Source organism: Mobula hypostoma, chromosome 3 (genome assembly GCF_963921235.1).
Source record: "Mobula hypostoma chromosome 3, sMobHyp1.1, whole genome shotgun sequence".
NCBI classification, from domain to species: Eukaryota; Metazoa; Chordata; class Chondrichthyes; order Myliobatiformes; family Myliobatidae; genus Mobula; species Mobula hypostoma.
Window position 1 is genome coordinate 224,448,808 of NC_086099.1, and position 23,490 is coordinate 224,472,297.

Here is a 23,490-nt window from a genome sequence, read left to right on the forward strand (position 1 = left end):
TTCTCCTTCCATTCTTACCTGACTCTCTCTCCCCTCCATCCTTATCTGACTCTCCCTCCCCCGTATTCTCCCTCCATTTTTACCTAACTCCCCCTCCCCTATTCCCTCCATCCCCAACTCACTCCCTCTCCCATATTCTCCTTCCATTCTTACCTGACTCCCCCTCTCCTCCATCCTTACCGGACTCTCCCTCTCCCATATTCTTTCTCCATCCTTACCTGACTCCCCCTCTCCTCCATCCTTACCTAACTCCCCCTCCCCTATTCCATCCATCCCCAACTCATTCCCTCTCCCATATTCTCTCTCCATCCTTACCTGACTCCCCCTCCCTTATTCCCTCCATCCCCACCCCACTCCTTCTCCCGTATTCTCCCTCCATCCCTACCTCACTCCCTCTCGCGTACTCTCCCGCCATCCTTGCCTTACTCCGCCAAACGCGCCCCCTAACACAGCCCGCCGCCGATCCTCGCTGCGCGCCACCGTCGAGCGGGAGCGCGCATCCGATTCCGGGCGATCGGGCGGTGGAGGAAGAGATCGAGGTGCGTTCCGACTTTGGCGTTGCGGGAGTCGGGTCGCCGCAGGTAGGCCTGGGCAGGGCTTCGTCCTCTCGATTCAGTGTCCATGGGGCAAGGGGGGAGGAGGGGAAAGCTGGGAAAACATCCTGGTCGGGGTTGGAGAGTCGGAGGGATGGGCCATCGTGGTAAATAATCCGTTATGCAGCCGAATGATTCGTGTTTATTTCTGATAAAATTCAGCGCGCGGCTAATTTAGTGGCTGTCGCCTTCTGTCGTGTAAACTTCTTTTTCTTGATGCGTCAGAGAGGATTAGGAGGCGCTACCGTAAACTACAGGGAGGTGGAGGGAGAGATGGGGGTTTGCCGGGGGGTGGGGGAGAGAGAGGAGGAGGAGGATTGAAGGAAGAGAGGATTGGGGGAGGGGAGGTGGAGGGGATTGAGGGAGAGGGAGGAAACGGAGAGGGCAGGGTAGGAGAAGGAGGGGGATTGAGGGATTGGGAGGGGATTGAGGGAAGGGGAAGATGAGTGGGATTGGAGGGGAGAGGAGGAGGATTAGGGGTATTGAAGTAGGAGATGTGGGGCTTTGACGGAGGAGGAGGGGTATGAGGGGGAGGAGAACGGGTATGGAGAGTGAGAAGGTGGGATATGAAGGGAGAGGAAGGGGATTGAGGGTTAGGGGTTAGAAGGGAACATGGAGATATCTGTGTGGTAGGGGCATCAGAGGGAGTTGTGGAGGCTGTGGTATTGTGAGGTGGGGCTGGAGGAACAGATAGGCAGGGATATGGAGATATCTCTGTGGGGTAGGGATGTTGTTGAGGAGAGGATGTCAGAGGAGGAACGATCTCAGGGGGAACTGGTCACCAGTGAGGAAGTGGATGTGTTGGTATGGAGGCTTGTGTTTCTCTAACCCAGGGCAGCCTTTGGGATTGACAGGACAGGCGATTAGATTCACTGACAAGAAGCACAACCCTCCATGGAGTGGTTGTCAGGGCTTGTGCTCCTGTGTATGGTTTCTAGGAAACACTTGAGCATTTAAAATAACTTGTCTAACTAGACTATTGTTGATCCAGCTCTGTTCACAGCAGTTGCCATTTAATTGGTGCCCTTAATGTAGATGAGCTTTGGATTTGCGAAGGGATGGAAAATGGGATTAGTTAAAATGAGTATTGGATGGTTGACATAAAGGTGGCAGGAAAGAGGATCTGTAACTGCAGTGTGACTGTATAGAATGTTAACATTGTGCCTTTGAATGTGTAGAGCAGGGGTTCCCAGCCTTTTTTATTGCATGGACCAATACCATTAAGCAAGGGGTCTTTGGACCCCAGGTTGGGAACCCCTGGTATAGAGAGTGATGTGGTCTAGCTGAAATTTAAAGATTAGCTTTGTTTGTCTTGTGTATATGGAAATGAGTGAAATGTATCGTTTGCGTCGAGTCAAATCAGCAAAGATTGTGCTGGGCAGCCTGTCGACATGCTTCTGGCGCCATCATAGCATGTCCACAACTCACTAGCCCTGACCAGAAGACATAGCAGAATGAGGCCATTTGGCCCGTCAAGTCTGCTCTGCTATTTCATCATGGCTGACCCAGTTTTCCTCTCAGCCCCAACCCCCTTCCTTCTCCCTGTATCCCTTTGTGCCCTGACCAATCAAGAATCTAACCACCTCTGCCTTAAATGTACATATAGACTTGGTCTCCACAGCTGCCTGTGGCTACAAATTCACAGATCCACCTCTCTCTGGCTAAAGAAATTTCTCCATTCTAAAAGGACGCCCCTTTATTCTGAGGCTGTCTTCTGGTACTCTCCCACCATAGGAAACATCCTCTCCACATTCACTTTGTCAAGGCCCTTCACCATTCGATAGGTTTCAATGAGGTCACTCCTCATTCTTCTGAATTCCAGTAAATACCTGCTCAGAGCCATCAAGCACTCTTCATGTGACAAGCCGTTAAAACCTGGAATCATTTACGTGAACCTCCTTTGAACCCTTCCCAGTTTCAGCACATTCCTTCTAAAATAAGGGGCCCAAAACTGCTCTCAATACTCCAAGTGGGGCCTCACCAGTGCTTATGAAATTATATATATCCTTGCTTTTATGTTCTAGTCCTCTTGAAATGAATGCAAACATCACATTTGCCTTCCTCACCACAGACTCAACCTGCAAATTAACCTTTAGGGAATCCTGCACAAGGACCCCCAAATCCCTTTGCACCTCAGTTTTTTGTATTTTCTCTCTATTTAGAAAATAGTCAACCCTTTCATTTCTTCTACCAAAGTGCATGACCATGTACTTCCCGACAATGCATTCCATCAGCCATCTCTTTGCCCATTCTCCTAATCTTAGTCCTTCTTTAGCCTTTCTATTTCCTCAAAGCTACCTGTCCCTCCACCTACCTTCATATTGTCTGCAAACTTTGCAATAAAGCCAACAATTTTGCCTCTGCAACATGGGTGTGTTTAAACTAAGTAGTGTGTGGGGGGGTGGGGACGAACTGGAAATATAAAAACGGAAATATAAGGACGGAGATAAAGGGAAAGTGAGAATAAGAAAAGTTAAGAAAGACAGCAGAATCAACAGAGCAGAAAGCTCAAGAAGGGATCGTACAGTATGACCAAGTGAAATAGGAATTGATATGGGAGATGAATTAAAAGTATTATATATGAATGCACGGAGTATAAGAAATAAAGTGGATGAGCTTGAGGCACAGTTGGAAATTGGTAAGTACGATGTTGTGGGAATAACAGAGACATGGCTTCAAGTGGACAGGGCCTGGGAAATGAATACTCAAGGATATACGTCCTATCAAAAGGACAGACTGATGGGCAGAGGGGGTGGGGTGGCTCTGTTGGTGAGGAATGATATTCAGTCCCTTGCGAGGGGGGACATAGAATCAGGAGACGTAGAGTCGGTATGGATAGAACTGAGAAATTCTAAGGGTAGAAAGACCCTAATGGGAGTTATCTACAGGCCCCCAAACAGTAGTCTGGATGTAGGGTGTAAGTTGAATCAGGAGTTAAAATTGGCATGTTGCAAAGGTAATGCTACAGTTGTTAATGGGGGATTTCAACATGCAGGTAGACTGGAGGAATCAGGTTGGTACTGGACCCCAAGAAAAGGAGTTTGTGGAGTCCCTCCGAGATGGATTCTTAGAACAGCTTGTACTGGAGCCTACCAGAGAGAACGCAATTCTAGATTTAGTGTTGTGCAATGAACTGGATTTGATCAGGGACTTCGAGGTAAAAGAGCCATTAAGAGGTAGTGACCATAATATGATAAGTTTTAATCTACAATTTGAGAGGGAGAAGGGAAACTCGGAAGTGTCAGTATTACAGTTGAACAAAGGGAGCTATGGTGCTATGAGGGAGGAGCTGGCCAAAATTCAATGGAACAATAGCAGGGATGACAGTGGAACAGCAATGGCAAGTGTTTCTGGGAATAATGTGGAAGGTGCAGGATCAGTTCATTCCAAAGAGGAAGAAAGATCGTAAGGGGAGGCCGTGGCTGACAAGGGAAGTAATGGACAGTATAAAAATAAAAGAGAAGTATAACATAGCAAAGACGAGTGGGAAGCCGGAGGATTGGGAAACTTTTAAAGAGCAACAGAAGGTAACTAAAAAGGCAATACGCGGAGAAAAAATGAGGTACGAAGGTAAACTAGCCAAGAATATAAAGGAGGATAGTAAAACCTTCTCTAGGTATGTGAAAAGGTAAAAAATAGTTAGGACCAAAATTGGGCACTTGAAGACAGAAACGGGTGAATTTATTATGGGGAACAAGGAAATGGCAGACGAGTTGAACAGGTACTTTGGATTTGTCTTCACTAAGGAAGACACAAACAATCTCCCAGATATAATAGTGGCCAAAGGACCTAGGGTAATGGATGAACTGAAGGAAATTTATATTATGCAGGAAATGGTGTTGGGTAGACTGTTGGGTCTGAAGGCTGATAAGTCCCCGGGACCTGATGGTCTGCATTCCAGGGTACTTAAGGAGGTGGCTTTAGAAATCGTGGACGCATTGGTAATCATTTTCCAATGTTCTATAGATTCAGGATCAGTTCCTGTGGATTGGAGGGTGGCTAATACAGGGAATTATAGACCGGTTAGCCTGACGTCGGTGGTGGGAAAGATGCTGGAGTCAATTATAGAAGATGAAATTACGACATCTGGATAGCAGTAACAGGATCGGTCTGAGTCAGCATGGATTTACGAAGGGGAAATCGTGCTTGACTAATCTTCTGGAATTTTTTGAGGATGTAACTATGAAAATGGACAAGGGAGAGCCAGTGGATGTGGTGTACCTGGACTTTCAGAAAGCCTTTGATAAAGTCCCACATAGGAGATTAGTGGGCAAAATTAGGGCACATGGTATTGGGGGCAGAACACTGACATGGATTGAAAATTGGCTGGCTGATAGAAAACAAAGAGTAGCGATTTACAGGTCCCTTTCGGAATGGCAGGCGGTGACCAGTGGGGTACTGCAGGGTTCAGTGCTGGGACTGCAGCTGTTTACAATATATATTAATGATTTAGATGAGGAAATTAAAAGTAACATTAGCAAATTTGCTGATGACACAAAGCTGGGTGGCAGTGTGAAATGTGAGGAGGATGTTATGAGAATGCAGGGTGACTTGGACAGGCTGGGTGAGTGGGCAGATGCATGGCAGATGCAGTTTAATGTGGATAAATATGAGGTTATCCACTTTGGTGGTAAGAACAGGAAGGCATTATTATCTAAATAGAGTCAAGTTAGGAAAAGGGGAAGTGCAACGTAATCTAGGTGTTCTTGTACATCAGTCACTGAAAGCAAGCATGCAAGCACAGCAGGCAGTGAAGAAAGCTAATGGCATGCTGGCCTTCATAACAAGGGGAATTGAGTATAAGAGAAAAGAGGTCCTTCTGCAGCTGTACAGGGCCCTGGTAAGACCACACCTGGAGTATTGTGTGCAGTTTTGGTCTCCTCATTTGAGGAAGAACACGCTTGCTATTGAGGGAGTGCGGCGTAGGTTCACAAGGTTAATTGCCGGGATAGCGGGACTGTCATATGTTGAAAGATTGGAGCGACTGGGCTTGTATACTCTGGAATTTAGAAGGCTGAGAGGGGATCTCATTGAAACATATAAGATTATTAAGGGATTGGACATGCTGGAGGCAGGAAGCATGTTCCCGCTGATGGGTGAGTCCAGAACCAGAGGCCACAGTTTAAGAATTAGGGGTAGGCCATTTAGAACGGAGTTGAGGAAAAATTTTTTTCACCCAGAGAGTGGTGGATATATGGAATGCTCTGCCCAGGAGGCTGTGGAGGCCAAGTCTCTTGATGCTTTCAAGAAAGAGATGGATAGTGCTCTTAAAGATAGCGGTATCAAAGGTTATGGGGATAAGGCAGGAACTGGATACTGATTGTGGATGATCAGCCATGATCACAGTGAATGGCGGTGCTGGCTCGAAGGGCTGAATGGCCTACTCCTGCACCTATTGTCTATTGTCTAATTCCATCATCCAAATCATTAATATGCATGTCTTTGGAATGTGGAACACCGAGAGGAAACCCACACATTCACGAGGAAAACATACTAGCTCCTTACAGACAGGGGTGGGAATCAATCCCAGATCTTAAAGTAATGCATTAATTGTTATGCTATCATGCATTCAGTATTTGGAAATACTTAACTCAAGACTAGTTTGATATTCAGAGCACTGTTTACACTTGCTATGTGTATTTTTTAATACGCTGGTAGGTACTATCCAATCCTGAACTGTTTGGAAGTGATATAATTGTGATCAAAGACCAGATGTTTCTTGGGTTAAGCCATTCGGCAGTGTGTACATTCTTTGAGTACATTGGAACAATAACAGTGGAAGGCTGAGATCAGATTGTTTTCTAATCTTAACCGTCTGCAGTTGTGTTGAAAGAGGATATTGATATTTTAACTGGTCCTGTGTGGGAGGTGACGTTAATTGCCCAGCATAGTAATTTTTTTATTGAACTGGTGTGTCACATTTCTTAAATAAGCCAGTATTCATAATCATCTGTGTATGGATGTCTGGTTCATGTTGGCCACCAGTTTGGGACCTTGTTTTAATAAGATGATTTGCAGTGGATGAGTGAATTTGACATTGTTAAAATTCTAATGAAGAAGGCAATGGCCAACCACTTATGTAGAAAAATTTGCCAAGAACAATCATGGTCAAAGACCGTGACATGACACATAATGTTAATGAAGGCTTGAATAGGTGTAAATTGATTCACTTTGGAAGGTCGAACTTGATAGAATACAGGGTTAATTGGAGGATTCTTAACAGTGTGGAGAACAGAAGGATCTTGGGGTTCATGCCCATAGAGCCCTCAAATTTGTACCATAAATTGATAGGGTGTTTAAGAAGTTGTATGGTGTCCAGTGGGGGATTGGGTTGCAGCTCTATAAAACTGGTGAGACCACACTTGAAGTATTGTGTTCATTTCTGGTTGCCTCATTATGGGAAGGATGTAGAAGCTTTAGAGAGGATACAGAGGAGATTTACCAGGATGATAGGCTGTGCAAGAGGGGGTTTCTCTTTAGAGAGGAGGATGAGAGGTGATTTTAAAGAAGTGTGGTAGTCGAGTGTAACATTCTCCTGAGGGGTTATTCCATTAATGGAGAACACCTGTGTGACTTTGTTTGACAGGAGGAGTCTGATGCACGGACAGCCACGACACAGTCCTTGATAGATCGGGATCAGGGTCCTGTGGCATGGCATGCGGGATGACTGGAGACCCTACACTAATGCAGCCTTTCTCGGTCTTCAGTGCCGTAGTGATGTGTCATTTTCCGCCATTCCCAATGAAGGGTCCCACCCGAAACATGGACTGTATTTTTTTCCATAGATGCTGCCTGGCCTGCTGATTCCTCCAGCATTTTGTGTGTGTTGTTCACATTGTCAGTGTTGTGAGCTTCTCGTTTGCTGAGATTTTATTTGTTCTGGATGTCACTATTGTCGTCATTGACTCTTTTAAGAATTAATCTGAAGCTCCAATAATACCATAAGGCATAGGAGCAGAATTAGGCCATTTTGCCCATTGAATCTGCTAATTTATTATCCCTCTCAACTACATTCTCCTGCCTTCTCCCCAAATCCTTTGACACACTTACTGGTCAAAAAGCTATCAACCTCCGTTTTAAATATACCCAATAATTTGGCCTCCACAGCTGTCCGTGATAATGAATTCTACAAATCAACTACCCTCTAAGCAAAATTCCTTCTCTTATCTGTTCTAAACTCTTCAATCTGTACTGAGTCCAAGTTTGAAGTATTGTGTGAAGTTCTGGTCACCTACCAAAAGGAAAGTTTGAAAAGAGTATCAAGAGAATTTATAACGAGTTTGCCAAGGAGGACCTGAGTTGTGAGGAAAGGTTGAGTAGGTTCAGACTTTATTCCCTGAAACGTAGGAGAATTAAGGGAGATTTGATAGATGTATACAAAATTATGAGGGGTCTAGTTAGGGCATATGCAAGCTGGCTTTTCCATTGAGGTTGGATAAGACTAGAACTAGAAATCATACAGTAGGGTCAGGGTGAAAGGTGAGTCATACAGTAGGGTCAGGGTGAAAGGTGAGTCATACAGTAGGGTCAGGGTGAAAGGTGAGTCGTACAGTAGGGTCAGGGTGAAAGGTGAGGTATTTAAGTGGAACAACTTCACGCAGGTTAGTGAGAGTGTTGAACGAGCTGCCAGCAGAAGTGGTGGATGTGGGTTTGATCGCAACATTTAAGAGGAGTTTGGGTAAGTTCATGGACAGGAGCGCTACAGAGGGTGATGGGACTAGATGGGCCAAAGGACCTGTTTCTGTGCTGTAGTGCTCTGTGACTCCAGTTTATCTATCACAATTTTTTGCTGATGATACTGAGTTTTAGGTTCGAAATATTCATGTTAAAATTTTGTTCTTGTTTAACAGTTTGTCTTTTGCAGCTTCTTTTCCAGATGTACATCTCCATATTGTTGATCTGCTTTAACTGTCTTTCATAATAGATTTTCTCCACATTACTCTCCACTTCTCTTTTGATTATGTAGAGTTTCTTGTTAAAGGTTGCGTAACTTTAAGGTGATAGGAGGAATGTATGGGGGTCAGAAGTAAGTTTTTTTTTATCCAGAGAGTGGAATGCCCTGCCAGGGATGGTGTATTAGAAGCCCTGAAGAGACTTTTAGGTAGGCACATGGATGATAGATGAGTGAGCAAAGGGTTATGTTGATCTTGGAGTAGGATGGCATAACATCATGGGCCAAAGGGACTGTACTTATATTGTTCCATGTTCTAAACTTTAAGGATTTTACCATTTGTATAAATATTATTGTGGCAGTAAACTATTCTAAACACTGTAGTTCTTCAATTAAGGAGCTTAGTCCCCCTCAGTGACTTGGACTTTTTAAAATCAACTCTCCAGTTGCTCCTTCAGAACTCTTCATTTTAAAAAAAAAAGGTTACGTCTGTTGTCTACTGACTCTCACAGCTATCTGGACTATTCCTCTTCTCACCCTGTCTCTTGCAAAAATGCCATCCCCTTCTCGCAATTCCTCCGTCTCCACCGCATCTGCTCTCAGGATGAGGCTTTTCATTCCAGGACGAGGGAGATGTCCTCCTTTTTTAAAGAAAGGGGCTTCCCTTCCGCCACCATCAACTCTGCTCTCAATTGCATCTCCCACATTTCACACACATCTGCTCTCACTCCATCCTCCCGCCACCCCACTAGGAATAGGGTTCCCCTTGTCCTCACCTACCACCCCACCAGCCTCTGGGTCCAACATATTATTCTCCGTAACTTCCGCCACCTCCAATAGGATCCCATCACTAAGCACATCTTTTCCTCCCCCCCCCCGCTTGCTTTCCGCAACTCCCTTGTCCATTCATCCCCCCCCATCCCTCCCCACCGATCTCCCTCCTGGCACTTATCCTTGTAAGCGAAACAAGTGCTACACGTGCCCTTACACTTCCTCCCTTACCACCTCTGAGACTTCATCTGTGAGTCGGCTGGGGTGATATACTGCGTCTGGTGCTCCCGATTTGGCCTTCTATATATTGGTGAGATCCGACACAGACTGGGAGACCGTTTTGCTGAACACCTACGCTCTGCTGGCCAGAGAAAGCAGGATCTCCCAGTGACCACACAGTTTAATTCTACATCCCATTCCCATTCTGGTATGTCTATCTACGACCTCCTCTACTGTGAAGATGAAGCCACACTCAGATTGGAGGAACAACACCTTATATTCCGTCTGGGTAGCCTCCGACCTGATGGCATGAACATTGACTTCTCAAACTTCCGCTCATGCCCCACCTCCCCCTCGCACCCCATCCGTTATTTATTTATATACACACTTTCTTTTTCTCTCTCTCCTTTTTCTCCCTCTGTCCCTCTCATTATACCCCTTGTCCATCCTCTGGGCTCCTCCCCCCCCCCGCCGTCTTTCTCCCGGGACCTCCTGTCCCATGATCCTCTCATATCCCCTTTGGCAATCACCTGTCCAGCTCTTGGCTCCATCCCTTCCCCTCCTGTCTTCTCCTATCGTTTTGGATCTCCCCCTCCCCCTCCCACTTTCAAATCTCTTACTAGCTCTTCTTTCAGTTAGTCCTGACGAAGGGTCTCGGCCCGAAATGTCAACTGTACCTCTTCCTATAGATGCTGCCTGGCCTGCTGTGTTCACCAGCAACTTTGATGTGTGTTGCTTGAATTTCCAGCATCTGCAGAATTCCTCTTGGTTATGTCTGTTTATCAGTTTTATGAATCATCCTTTAGTCCCTGTATTGAATAGAGTGATCACGAGGAATTCTGCATATGCTTGAATAGAGTGAGTTTAAAGCCTCTTTAATGGACAACTCAAAAGTTCCTAAAGATGAAAAATGCCCCCCCCCCCCCAAGCTCTTGTAACAAATGTTGTCCATTGATAATCTGGAAGAATCTGTAGTATGTCTGACTTGTGAAAAACCCATTATATTTGGTGTGAAACTGCAGGCCAGAACAGACAAGTGATGTAATGCACCAGAATGCAGAGATTGTCCTTGGATGGCGTGCAAGTTTTTAATGCCCTGTTCATCATTTTAATCTCCTTCTGTTAAGTAGACACCTTTTCTAACTGAATTTATTATTCAATTCGTGGATTTAATTAATATATCTTGGATGGATCAATGCTGATTTCTTTTGCTGACCAGCTTGAATGTTGGGTAAGAGAAAAAAATATGTTCCTGTTGCCAGGCATTTAATTAGCATACATGTCATCAAGTTGCTACCAGATCTATTAGTTCTGTCTGTGTAGCCAAAATGACCGGGGATCTTTTAAACAGATCTGCAGATGTTGGAAATCCAGAGTAACACACCCATAATGCTGGAGGAACTCAGCAGGTCAGGCAACATCTATGGACAGGAATAAACAGTTGATGTTTTGGGTCAAGAATCTTCATCAGGGTTAGAGTTCTTTTACAAAATTCTGTACTTTAAATACTGAAATCGTCACTTCTTTTGAATCAGCAAAAAGGATTTTGGTATAATGGCTCATCAGGAAAATGGAAACTCAGATTCTTACAGCATTTTCTACACTTCTGCAGCACAAATCTGGAATATGTACTTGAATATTCATTAAGGGACCTGATTTAGTTGTTGGTTGACTGACAGTGTTATCGAATGTGATGGGGCATTAAGCTCTGCCTTGTTGTAAATAATCTCATTTAAAGGAGGAAAAAGACACGACAGCCTTGAGATTATATATGGATTATATCGTGCGAGAGTTTAGGACCAGCGAGGATAGAATCAAGATGGAAGGATACCCCTTTAGGACAGAGATGAGGAATTCCTTTAGCCAGAGGGTGGTGACTCTTTGGAATTCATTGCCACAGACAGTTATGGAGACCCAAGTTTTTGGGTATATTTAGAGCAGAAGTTGATTGATTCTTGATTGGTAAGGACGTCATAGGTTACAGAGAGAAGGCAAGAGAATGGATTTGAGGGGGATAATAAATCAGCCATGATGGAATGGCAGAGCAGACTTGATGGGCTGAAAGGTGTAAATCTGCTATTGTGTCTCTGGTCTAATGCAGGGGTCCCCAACCTTTTTTGCACCGCGGACCGGTTTATTAGATTTTTTTTTAGATTATGAGGATACACAGTCCTCTTTTATTGTCATTTAGTAATGCATGCATTAAGAAATGATATGTTTTTCCAGAATGATATCACAGGAACACATGACAAACCAAGACTGAAAAACTGACAAAAACCACATAATTATAACATATAGTTACAACAATGCAAAGCAATAACATAATTTGATAAGAACAGACCATGGGCATGGTAAAAGTCTCAAAGTCTCTCGAAAGTCCCATCATCTCACGCAGCGCCGCAAACTTGCTGATGCAGCATTCCGGAAGCATCCGACCACAGTCCAACTCCGAGTCTGTCCGAAAACTCCGAGCCTCCGACCAGCTCTCCAGCACTGAGCACCATCTCTGCTGAGCGCTTAGACCCCGGCCCCGGCAACAGGCAGTTGGCAAAGCTGAGGATTTGGGGCCTTCCCCTCCTGAGATTCTCGATCACACAGTAGTAGCGGCAGCGAAGCAGGCATTTCAGAAGTTTCTCCAGATTTTCCTTCTTGCTTCTTCACATCTGTCTCTATCAAATCAGGATTGTGCACGGCATCCTTCTTCACAGATACGATATCATTCGGAATGGCTGCCCACGCTGTGTCGCTCCGCCATCTTCTCCTCCCTCCTTCATCTATTATTGACAATATTCTTGCGGACCGGCCGACGGGGCTGGGGGGGCGGTTAGGGTTGCCAACGGACAAGAGTAACCATCAAAATACGTTGTGTTTACCCCGAGAAGACTACAATTACCATGAAGCCTTGCGCGGGTACCTGTGTGCACATGTGTGTATGTGCCGATTTTTTTTTCCTACAAATCATTTTTGGTGATTCTGTTTGGGGGCGGATGTTAATCATGACTGGAATATAGAAGATCAGTCAACTGTAAGTCACTTTTTAATGGCTAATACACTCAATTTCGTTTCTAAAAGGGTTTAGCTAACAAATTTAATATTAATCACACAGCGCATATTTTCCTAGCATTAAAATAGTGATAAGTTAGTTACCGTATAAGTCACTTATAAGTCAATAGCATCATAACCTTTTAAGTAACTTTTGGATATTAAACACACAGCACATATTTTCCCCGTATGAACATATAAAATTATTGCAACACACCAATATCGCTGAATCAGTGGGAGCCCTGGGCTTGTTTCCCTGCAACAAGACGGTCCCATGGAGGGGTGATGGGAGACAGCGATACTCGAAGGGGGTTCCTTATGTCCAGTCTATTCAGCAATTTAGTTTTCGTTGCATTCATTGCAGAGATATGTTGGAAATGGAAGCAACGTTTTCAATGCTCTTGTGGCTATCTCAGGATATTTAGCCTTGACCTTGATTAAGAATGCCAGCAGAGATGTTAATGTCAAACATACTTTTCATCCCGTCATCATTTGCAAGCTCGAGGAGTTGATCTTCTTTCCGTGCTGACATGGATGACGCGTGCGTTCAAGTTCGACAGTGGGCGTGACAGGGAATGAGGAAAGGTGCAGCTGACTCATATCGCCAAATCATATCATTTCCTCGTGGCCCGGTACCGGTCCGCGGCCTGGTGGTTGGAGACCGCTGGTCTAATGGATTTCTCCTAATTTGGCTCTATGGTCCCCCTCTGTGCTTTAGTTTACTTTTCTGCTTTGTTCCCCCCCCCCCCCCCATTTTCTTCAAACTTCTGATTTGGGTATTGATTTGAATAATTTGCTGTCACTATTGATTTGGGATTGTGCATTGAAGGAAACAGAAAGAGCCTGGTGCTTGCCATGAGAGATTGGAGTAGGTATCAAGCAGGAGGAGCAATGCTTGCTACTTCCATGACATGGGATATTGTGATGCCCTGAGGTCATTATAAATTATTCCTAATTTTCCAGTGCTAATATAGTCAGCTAACCCAGATAGGATGAGCTTGCAGTATGAAGTATCTGTGAAATAATTTCTTTTTGTTCACATTGATTAAGGTCAACCCTGTCAAAGCGTTATAGAGCACACAGCACAGAAACATGCTGTTTGGCCCATCTAGTCCATGCAGAGCTGGTATTCTGTCTGGTCCTATTTACCTACATTTGGACTATAGTCCTCTATTCCCCTCCCTTCCATGTACCTATCCAGATCTCTCTTAAATGTTACAGTCGAACCTGGATCCACCACTTCTGCTAACAGCTCGTTTCACAGTCTGAAGAAGTTCCCCCCAGGTTCTCCTTAAACATTTTACTTTTTACCCTTAACCTATGACCTTTAGCTCCAGTCTTACTAACCCTCAGTGGCAGAAGTCTGTTTGCATTTACCTTCATAATTTTGTATGCCTGTATCAAATCTCCCATCATTCTCCAGTGCTCCAGGGAATAAAGTCTGAACCTATTCAGTTTTATCCTATAACTCATGTTGAATATGATTTAGTGGGTAGCAGTGTGGCATCTGAGTCAGATTTGTGAGTAGGTGGAGAGCGTGTCTTTCAGATGTTAAACTGACGAGTTCCTGTCTGTGTGGCCAGTGGATATGAAACATTCTGTTTAGCTTGCTTAAAGAAGAGCAGGTAAGTTCTGGGCTGCATCTTTTTCAGAATCAGGTTTGTTATCACCTAATTTGTGATGTGAAACTTGTTATTCAACGCAGTACTTAATCTAGCAGAGAAAAAAAATGAATAAAATAAAAACAATGATAATAAATAAATCAATTACATATATTGAGTAGATTTAAAAAATGCAGGAACAGAAATACTGTATATTTTTTAAAAAAGAGTGAAGTAAGTGTCCAAGGGTTCAATGGCCATTTAGGAATTGGATGGCAGAGGGGAAGAAACTGTTCCTGAATCACTGAGTGTGTGCCTTCAGGCTTCTGTACCTCCTACCTGATGGTAACAGTGAGAAAAGGGCATGCTCTGGGTGCTGGAGGTCCTTAATAATGGACGCTGCCTTTCTGAGACACTGCTCCCTAAAGATCTCCTGGCTACTTTGTAGACTAGTACCCAAGATGGAGCTGACTTGATTTACAACCTTCTGCAGCTTCTTTCAGTCCTGTGCAGTATCCCCTCCATACCAGACAGTGATGCAGCCTGTCAGAATGCTCTCCATGGTACAACTATGGTCAAAGCAAATTACGCAGTCATTTTGCTCTTTGAGGGACCTTGCTGTACACAAATTCCTTTATTGAGGAAACAGAGCGGCTAGTGACTGCACTTGGGAAGTGTTTCATTGGCAGTGTAAGTGCTTCTTTAAATATTCTGAAAGGGATGTGAAAGGTGCTATGCAGGTGCTCCTTTTCAGTGCTTAAATAGGTTTTTCTAATAGATAGATACTTCATTGATACCAAAGGAAATTACAGTGTCACAGTAACTAACATTGCAAGTGCACAGCTATACAAATATTAGAAGTAAGAAAGAATAAAAGATAAACAACAGGAATTCTGCAGATGCTGGAAATTCAAGCAACATACATCAAAGTTGCTGGTGAACGCAGCAGGCCAAGCAGCATCTATAGGAAGAGGCGCAGTCGACGTTTCAGGCCGAGACCCTTCATCAGGACTAACTGAAGGAAGAATAAAAGATAAGTTGCCTAAAACAGTCTAACAGGAGGGGTTCATCAGTTCCCTGGCTAAAGGTTGATTCATTTTAGAGCCAAATGGCCGAGGTCAAGAAGACCTATAGCGATCTTTGGAGCTGCACAGTTGCCTTAGTTGTTACTAAAAGTGCTCCTCTGTTCAGCCAAGGTGGCCTGCAGAGGCTGAGAAACGTTGTCCAGAATTGCCAGGATTTTCCACAGGATCTTTTGTTCTACCATAGCCTCCAGTTTGACTCCTATAATAGAGCCATCCAGTTTATTAAGCCTGTTGGCATCACCCATGTTGATGACATTGCCCCAGCACACCACCAAGATTGTACTGGTGACGACAGACTGGTAGAACATGTGAAGGAGAGGCCTGCATACTTCAAAAGACCTCAGTCTCCACAGGAAGTAGAGGCAACTATGGCCCTTCTTGTACACAGCCTCCGTGTTGGTGCTCCACTCAAGTCTGTCATCCAGGTGCACCCCCAGGTACTTGTAGGTCCTTACCACATCCAATTCCTGACAATCAATATTAACAGGGAGCAGTGCAGATTTGGTCTGCAGTAACTTGGTTTGTTCAACAAAGCAAGAGCACACAAATTCATTATCTCTTTCAAGCAATTGTTACCTTGACAACTATTGGTCTGCTTGCAATCATAAGCAGATTTTCTCCATGACAGTGTGTGTTTCTTCTGGGTGCTCCAGTTCCGCCCACATTCCAAAGACAGGTTTACAGGTTAGGGTTAGTGAGTTGCGGGCATGCTATGTTGGTATTTGAAACATGGTGACACTTGTGGGTTGTCCCCAGCATAATCTTCACACTTTGTTGGTTGATGAGGCAGAATGATGCATTTCACTGTTTGTTTCAATGTACATGTAAGTGCAGTTGCAAAGATTGCATGCAGTGCCTCTACTTCCTCAAGAGTCTGCAGAGATTCGGCATGACATCTAAAACTGACAAACTTCTATGGATGTGTAGTGGAGAGTGTATTGACTGGCTGCATTACAGCCTGGTATGGGAACACCAATGCCTTTGAACAGAAGATCCTACAAAAGGCCCAGTACATCTTGAGTAAAGCCCTCCCAGCCATTGAGCACATCTACATGAAACACTGTCATAAAAATGCGGTATCCATCATCAGAGATACCTACCACCCAGGTCATGCTTTCTTCTCCCTGCTGCCATCAGGAAGAATGTACAGGAGCCTTAGGACTCACATCACCAGTTTCAAGAACAGTTTCTACCCCTCAGCCATCTGGCTCTTCAATAAAAGGGGATAACTATACTCACTTGACCCATCATTGAAATGTTCCCACAACCAATGATCTCATTTTAAGGATTTTTTATCTCATTATCTCATTCTCGTTATTTATTGCTATTTATTTATGTTTGCATCTACGCAGTTTGTTGTCTTATGCACTCTAGTTGATCCTTCAATGATCCTGTTTGTAAGATCACAAGACAGGAGCACAATTAGTCCATTCAGCCCATTGAATCTGCTTTGCCATTCTAATCATAAGACATAGGAGCAGAATTAGGCCATCTGGCCCATCAAGTCTGCTCCGCCATTCAATCCTAGCTGAGCCTTTTTTAAAAATCTCTTCCTCAACCCCAGTTCCCGGCCTTCACCCTGTAATCTTTGATGCCATGTCCAGTCAAGATCCTAACAATCTCTGCCTTAAATACACCCAACAACCTGACCTCCACAGCTACCTGTGGCAACAAGTTCACCATCTTTGGCTCAAGAAATTTCTTCGCATTTCCTATCCTGAGGCTGTGCCCTCTTGTCCTAGACTCTCCCACCATGGGCAATATCCTTTCAACATCTACTCTGTCTAGGCCTTTCAACATTAGAAAGGTATCAACTAGATTCCCCCCCCCCCCCATCTTTCTGAATTCCGGCGAGTACAGACCCGGAGCCATCAAACGTTCCTCGTATGATAACCCTTTCATTCCTGGAATCATCCATGTGAACCTCCTCTGAACCCTCTCCAATGCAGGCACATCTTTTCTAAGATGAGGGGCCCAAAACTTTTCACAATCTCTAATCATGGCTGATCCCAGATCCCACTCAATCCCACACACCTGCCTTCTTGCCATATCCTTTGATGCCCTAACCAGGAACTGATCAACTTCGTCCTTACGTATGTGCTCAGACTTGTCCTCCACCACAGCCTGTGTTAGAGTGTTCCACAGATTTACTACTCCCTGACGAAAAAGATTCCTCCTTTGTTCCAAAGGGTCGTCCCTCAGTTTTGAGGCTGTGTCCTTTAGTTCTGGATACTCCCGCCATAGGAAACATACTCTCCATATCCTCCCTATCTCGTCCTTTCAGTAGGTTTCAATGAGATCCCTCTGCATTCTTCTAAATTTCAGTGAGTACAGGCCCAAAGCTGCCAAGTGCTTCTCGTATGTTAACTCTTTCATTCCCGGAATCATCCTCACCATCTACCATCCTGTATGCCATCTACCATCTTTTTGCCCACTCTTCCAATTTGTGTAAGTCTAGCTACAATCGCATTGCTTCCTCAGAACTACCTACCCCTCTACCTATTTTCATATCATCCATAGACTTTGCCAGAAAACCATCAATTCTATTATCTAAGTTATTGACATACAATGTGAAAAGCAGCGGTCCCAATACTGAACCCTGAGGAACACCACTAGTCACTGGCAGCCAACCAGAAAAGGCCCCCTTTATTCTCACTCACTGCCTCCTGCCTGTCAGACATTCCTTATCCATGCCAGAATCTTTCCTGTAACACCGTCGGGTTTTATCTTGTTAAGCAGCTTCATATGGGGCACCTTATCAGATACCTTCGGAAAGTCCAAGTAAATGACATCCACTGCCTCTATTTTGTCCACCCTGCTTGTTACTTCCTTGAAGAACTCTTAACAGATTTGTCAGGCAAGATTTCCCTTTACAGAAACCATGCTGACTTTGACTTATTTTATGATTAGTCTCCAAGTACCCCAAAACCTCGTCTTTAATAATGGACTCCAACACTTTCCCAACCACTGAGGTTAGGCTAACTGGCCTATGGTTTTCTTCCTTTTGCCTTCCTCCATTCTGCAAGAGTGGAGTGACATCTGCAATCCTCCAGTCCTCCAGGACCATTGCAGAATCAAGTGATTATTGAAAGATCATGACCATTGCATCCATTATCTCTTTAGCAACTTCTCTAAGAACTCTGTGATGTCGTCTGTCTGGCCCAGGTGACTTATCCACCTTAAGACCTTTGAGTTTGCCTAGCACTTTTTCCTTTGTAATAGCAAGAGCACTCATTCCTGCTCCGACACTCTTGGACCTCTGACACACTGCTAGTGTGTTCCAAGGTGAAGACTGATGCAAAGTATTCTTTAAGTTCATCTGCCATTTTTTTTTTGTCCTCCATTACTACCTCACCAGCATCATGTTCCAGTGGTTCAATATCGACTGTCACCTCCCTTTTACTCTTTATATAACAGAAAAAACTTCTGGTATCCTACTTTATATTATTGGCTGGTTTTCCCTTGTATTTAATTTTTCCCTAATAGCTTTTTTTAGTTGTCTTTTGTTGGATTTTAAAAGCTTCCCAATCATTCAATTTCCCACTCACTTTTGCTACCTTATATGCCCTTTCCTTGGGTTTTTTTGTGGTCCTTAACTTCCTTTGTCAACCACAGTTGCCTACCCCTGCCATTTGAGAACTTCTTCCTCTGTGGGACGTATCCTGCACCTTGTGAACTATTCCCAGGAACTTCAGCCATCTCTGCTCTGCCATCGTGCTCGCTAGTACAGTATCCTCCTCCAATTCACCTGGGCAAACTCCTCTGTCATGCCTCTGTAATTCCCTTCATTCCATTGCAATACAGATATATGTGACTTGTGCTTTTCCCTCTCAAAAGTTTCTATTCTATAGATTTGCTGAGTATGCCCACAGGAAAATGAATCTCAGAGTTGTACATGGTGACGTATATGTAGTTTGATCATACATTTACTTTGAACATGTGACAAAGCTAATCTTACTTGAAAAGTGCCATTAAACCTTAAAGATACGGGACACCAAATGCTGGAAATCTGGAGTAAAACAAAATGAACAGCTGATCTTTCCATTTCAGACTAGGAGCCTTGATGAAGGGTCTTCAGCCTGAATGTGGACTATTCATTTCCTCGTAAATGCTGACTGACCTGCAGAGTTCCTTCAGTGCCTTTATGTTGTTTAAGACCTTACCCATGCAAGTTCTGAGCTTTGGAAGGGTGTAGCATAAAAGATTTTAAATAAAAGTGTGCTTCATCTTGTCAACACTGTGCCCAACACATTGAGATTTCTCATTTAAGCTGCTTTATCGCTGCTGGCTGTGAAATCTTAAGTGCTAATTGGTTGTTTTTAGTATGTAAATGAAATCACTGGCGATTCTTCCTGTTTGAATGGGAAAACTCATGATTTTTCTCTATCAGATGATACAATGTGTTAACTTTGCAAATGCATTTGATTTTATTCATGTTGTGCAATAAGTAAACATGAGGTGTGTTTGATGACTCTGGGCCTGTAATCGCTGTAGTTTAGAAGAATTGGTGGTGGGAGTGGAGGGGGGAATCTCATTGAAACTTATCCAATACATGAAGTTCTGGATGGAGTGGATGTGGAGAGGATGTTTCCTATAGTGGAGTCTTGGACCAGAAGGCATAGCCTCAGACTAGAGGGATGTCCATTTACAGCAGAGATGAGGGAAAATTTCTTTAACCAGACGGTGATGAATTTGTGGAATTCAGTGCCACAAATGGCTGTGCAGGCCACATATTTAAGGTGGGGGTTGATAGGTTCTTGATTAGTCAGGGAGTCAAAGGCTGTGGGGTGAAGGTAGGTGAATGGAGGTTGAGAGGAATGATGGAGCGGTAGAACAGACTCATTGGGTCAAATGGCCTAATTCTGCTTCTGTGTCTTATCTTCTCATGAATTACCTAGCAACACCAGTGTTTGTACATTAGCAGCATGATAATTCAGTTGAAAATAAATTCCTTCACTACCAACCCAAATGGAATTTTCAAATTATTAGATTTTGTTTAAGACCATAAGTAGAATTTGCCCAACGACTTGTTTCTGTTTGCCATTCCATCATGGCTGATCCCTCTCGTCCCCATTCTCCTGCCTTCTCTCCATAAACTTTGACACCCTTGCAATTCAAGAACCTATCAACCTTCGCTGTGAATATATCCAATGACTTAGCCTCCACAGCTGTTTGTGGCAATGAATTCCACAGATTGACCACCCTCTGGCTAAAGAAATTTCTACTCATCTCTGTTCTAAATGGACATCCCTCTGTTCTGAGGCTGTGCCCTCTGGTCCTGGACACCCTACTTTAAGAAACATGCTCTCCGCATTCACTCTATTCAGTATTCAATGAAATTTATTTAGAGAGATATAGTGCAGAACAGGCCACGAGCCGCACCCCCCAGTGACCTACCTATTTCACCTTGGCTTTATCAAAGGACAATTTACAATGACCAGTCACCTACTAACTGGTAAGTCTTTGGACTGTGGGACAAAACTGGAGCTCACGGGAAGAGCATATAAACTGCTTGCAAAGGACACCAGAATTGAACTCTGAACTCCAATACCCCAAACTGTAATAGTGTTGTGCTAACTGCTACATTATGGTGGACAGTGAATCAAATGCTCCTCATACATTAACCCTTACATTTCTGGTTAATGAACTGCTGGTAAAATGGAGCCGTTTAAATGCTGAATAGTGTGCAAACCTTTCTCATTGGTTTTAGTTATGCCTCGTTTCTGAAGCACTCGCATGCTGATCTAACCTCATGTGATCAGTTCATTGTCAGAAACACTTTAGCTGGGGGAAGACTGTAGGATTTCTGACATTTCTAATCTGGCAGCTGTTTTTCAAATTTTGCTGGTCTGAGCTAAGGGCAAGTTTGTTCTACTGTTGTCAGGTTGTGATATATGCAATGACCACATGGATATGCTCCAGTTTCCAAAGAGGTGTGAGTTAGGGCTAGTGATTTGTGGGACTGTTATGTTGGCTTCTGCGGCATGGTAACAGAGCACTATCCTTACTTATTTGATGCAAACAATCAATTTCGCTATATGTTTCGATGTACAAGTGACAAATAAAGCTTATCTTTATCTTTGCAATCTATTCAACCTATGATCATGTATCTCATTTGATGTAAGGAGACTTTTTAAAGTCTTCCCCCTCACCAGTTTTCTACCGCTACCCACCTCGTTTCCCAACACTTTCACTGACTGGAGTGCTAGCAAGTAGTTGCACCTTCTGGTACATCTTTGAAGTTAAACTCAGAATCCAGGTTTGATGAAATGAGTGACATTTTTGGAAAAAAAAGCTTTTCTTTGTGTGACTTCATTAGATAGTGCAAAACAAGCTAATAGAAGCTATTTTTCCATTGCCTCTGATCCTCTCACTCCAGTAAAACCTTTGGTATGACTCGACTCTAAATATAGACAGTGAAGGTTTATGCACTGTACTGCTGCCACAAAACAACAAATTTCATGAATGATGTCAGTGACAATAAACCTGATTCTGATGTGTTGAGGCAGTGAAGACCTTGTTTTGGATGTCATCTCTATAGATTTTATTACAGCATAGCATTGAGGTAGTGCTGTCTATAGGAAAACACTAATAGAATGCAGAATGAAGTATTATAGTTACAGAGAGAGTGCAGTGTAGGCAGATAATACCATAATGAGGTAGATTCTGAGCACAGCTCCATCTTATCGCACTAGGGGATTGTTCAATAGTCTTCTAACATTGGAACGGAAGCTGTCCTTGAGCTTGGCAGTACATGCTTTTAGACTACTGATGGGAGGTGGGACAGGGAAAGGAGCTTAAATGTAAGTTGAAGTTTGACAAAGCTTGATTACCCTCCTTTCCTCTCAGTATACCCATGACTGTCTCGCCACCCACAGCTCCAATCTGCTCATTAAATATACTACATTGGTTAGACCATAAAGCATAGGAGCAAAATTAAGTCATTTGGCTCATGGAGTCTGCTCCGCCATTCAATCAAGGCTGATCCTTTTTTTTTTCTCCTTCTCAACCCCAGTTCCTGGTCTTCTCCCCATAACCTTTAACACCATGTCTAATCAATAACCTATCAATCTCTACCTTAAATACACCCAACGACCTGGCCTCCACAGCTGCTTGTGGCAACAAATTCCACAAACTCACCACCCTTTGGCCCAAGAAATTTCTCCGCATCTCTGTTTTGAAAGGGTGTCCCTCTATCCTGACGCTGTGCCCTCTTGTCCTAGACTCCCCCACCATGGGAAACATCCTTACCACATCTACTCTGTCTAGGCCTTTCAACATTAGAAAGGTTTTAATGAGATCCCCCCTCATCCTTCTGAATTCCAGCTAGTAAAGACCCAGAGCCATCAAACGTTCCTCATATGATAACCCTTTCAGTCCTGGAATTATCCTTGTGAACCTCTGCTGGACCCTCTCCAATGCCAGCACAACTTTTTCAAGATGAGGGGCCCAAATCTCAAATAATAATGAGGTAACCTACAGAATTAGAATCAGGTTTATTATCACTGACATGTGACATGAAATTTGTTAACTTGGCAACAGCAGTTCCATGCAATACGTAATCCAGAAGAGAAAAAAAAACAAGTAAATCAATTACAGTATACGTATATTGAATAGATTAAAAAAAGTGCAAAAAACAAATACTGTATATTTTAAAAAAGTGAGGTAGTATCCACAGATTCAATGTCCTTTTAGGAATCAGATGGCAGAGGGGAAGAAGCTGTTCCTGAATTGCTGAGTGTGTGCCTTCAGGCTTCTGTACCTACTACCTGATGGTAACAGTGAGAAAAGGGCATGCCCTGGGTGCTGGAGGTCCTTAATAATGAACACTGCCTTTCTGAGACACTGCTCCTTGAAGATGTACTGGGTACTTTGCAGGCTTGTACCCAAGATGGAACTGACTAGATTTACAAACCTCTGCAGCTTCTTTCGGTACTGTGCAGTAGTCCCTCCATACCAGACAGTGATGCAGCTTGAAAGAATGCTCTCCATGGTACAACTATAGAAGTTTTTGAGTGTATTTGTTGACATGCCAAATCTCTTCAAACTCCTAATGAAGTATAGCTGGTGTCTTGCCTTCTTTATAACTATGTAGATATTTTTGGACCAGGTTAAGTCCTCAGAGATCTTGACACTCAGGAACTTGAAACTGCTCACTCTCTCCACTTCTGATCCCTCGATGAGGATTGGTGTGTGTTCCTTCGTCTCACCCTTCCTGAAGTCCACAATCATCTCCATCCCTCCACCTCCTGTCTTCACCCATCATTTTGGATCTCCCCCTCCCCCTC

The 23,490-nt window shown here is 43.8% G+C and overlaps 1 protein-coding gene across 1 annotated transcript in view; it reads left to right on the plus strand.

Moving 5' to 3' along the window:
- Positions 1-449: 449 nt before the first annotated feature.
- Positions 450-23,490, plus strand: part of grinaa (glutamate receptor, ionotropic, N-methyl D-aspartate-associated protein 1a (glutamate binding)) — an 88,479-nt gene continuing 65,438 nt past the window's right edge. The window contains exon 1 of the mRNA XM_063044637.1: positions 450-581. The gene's annotated coding sequence lies outside the window, so the exon portion shown is untranslated. The remainder of the gene's footprint in view (positions 582-23,490) is intronic.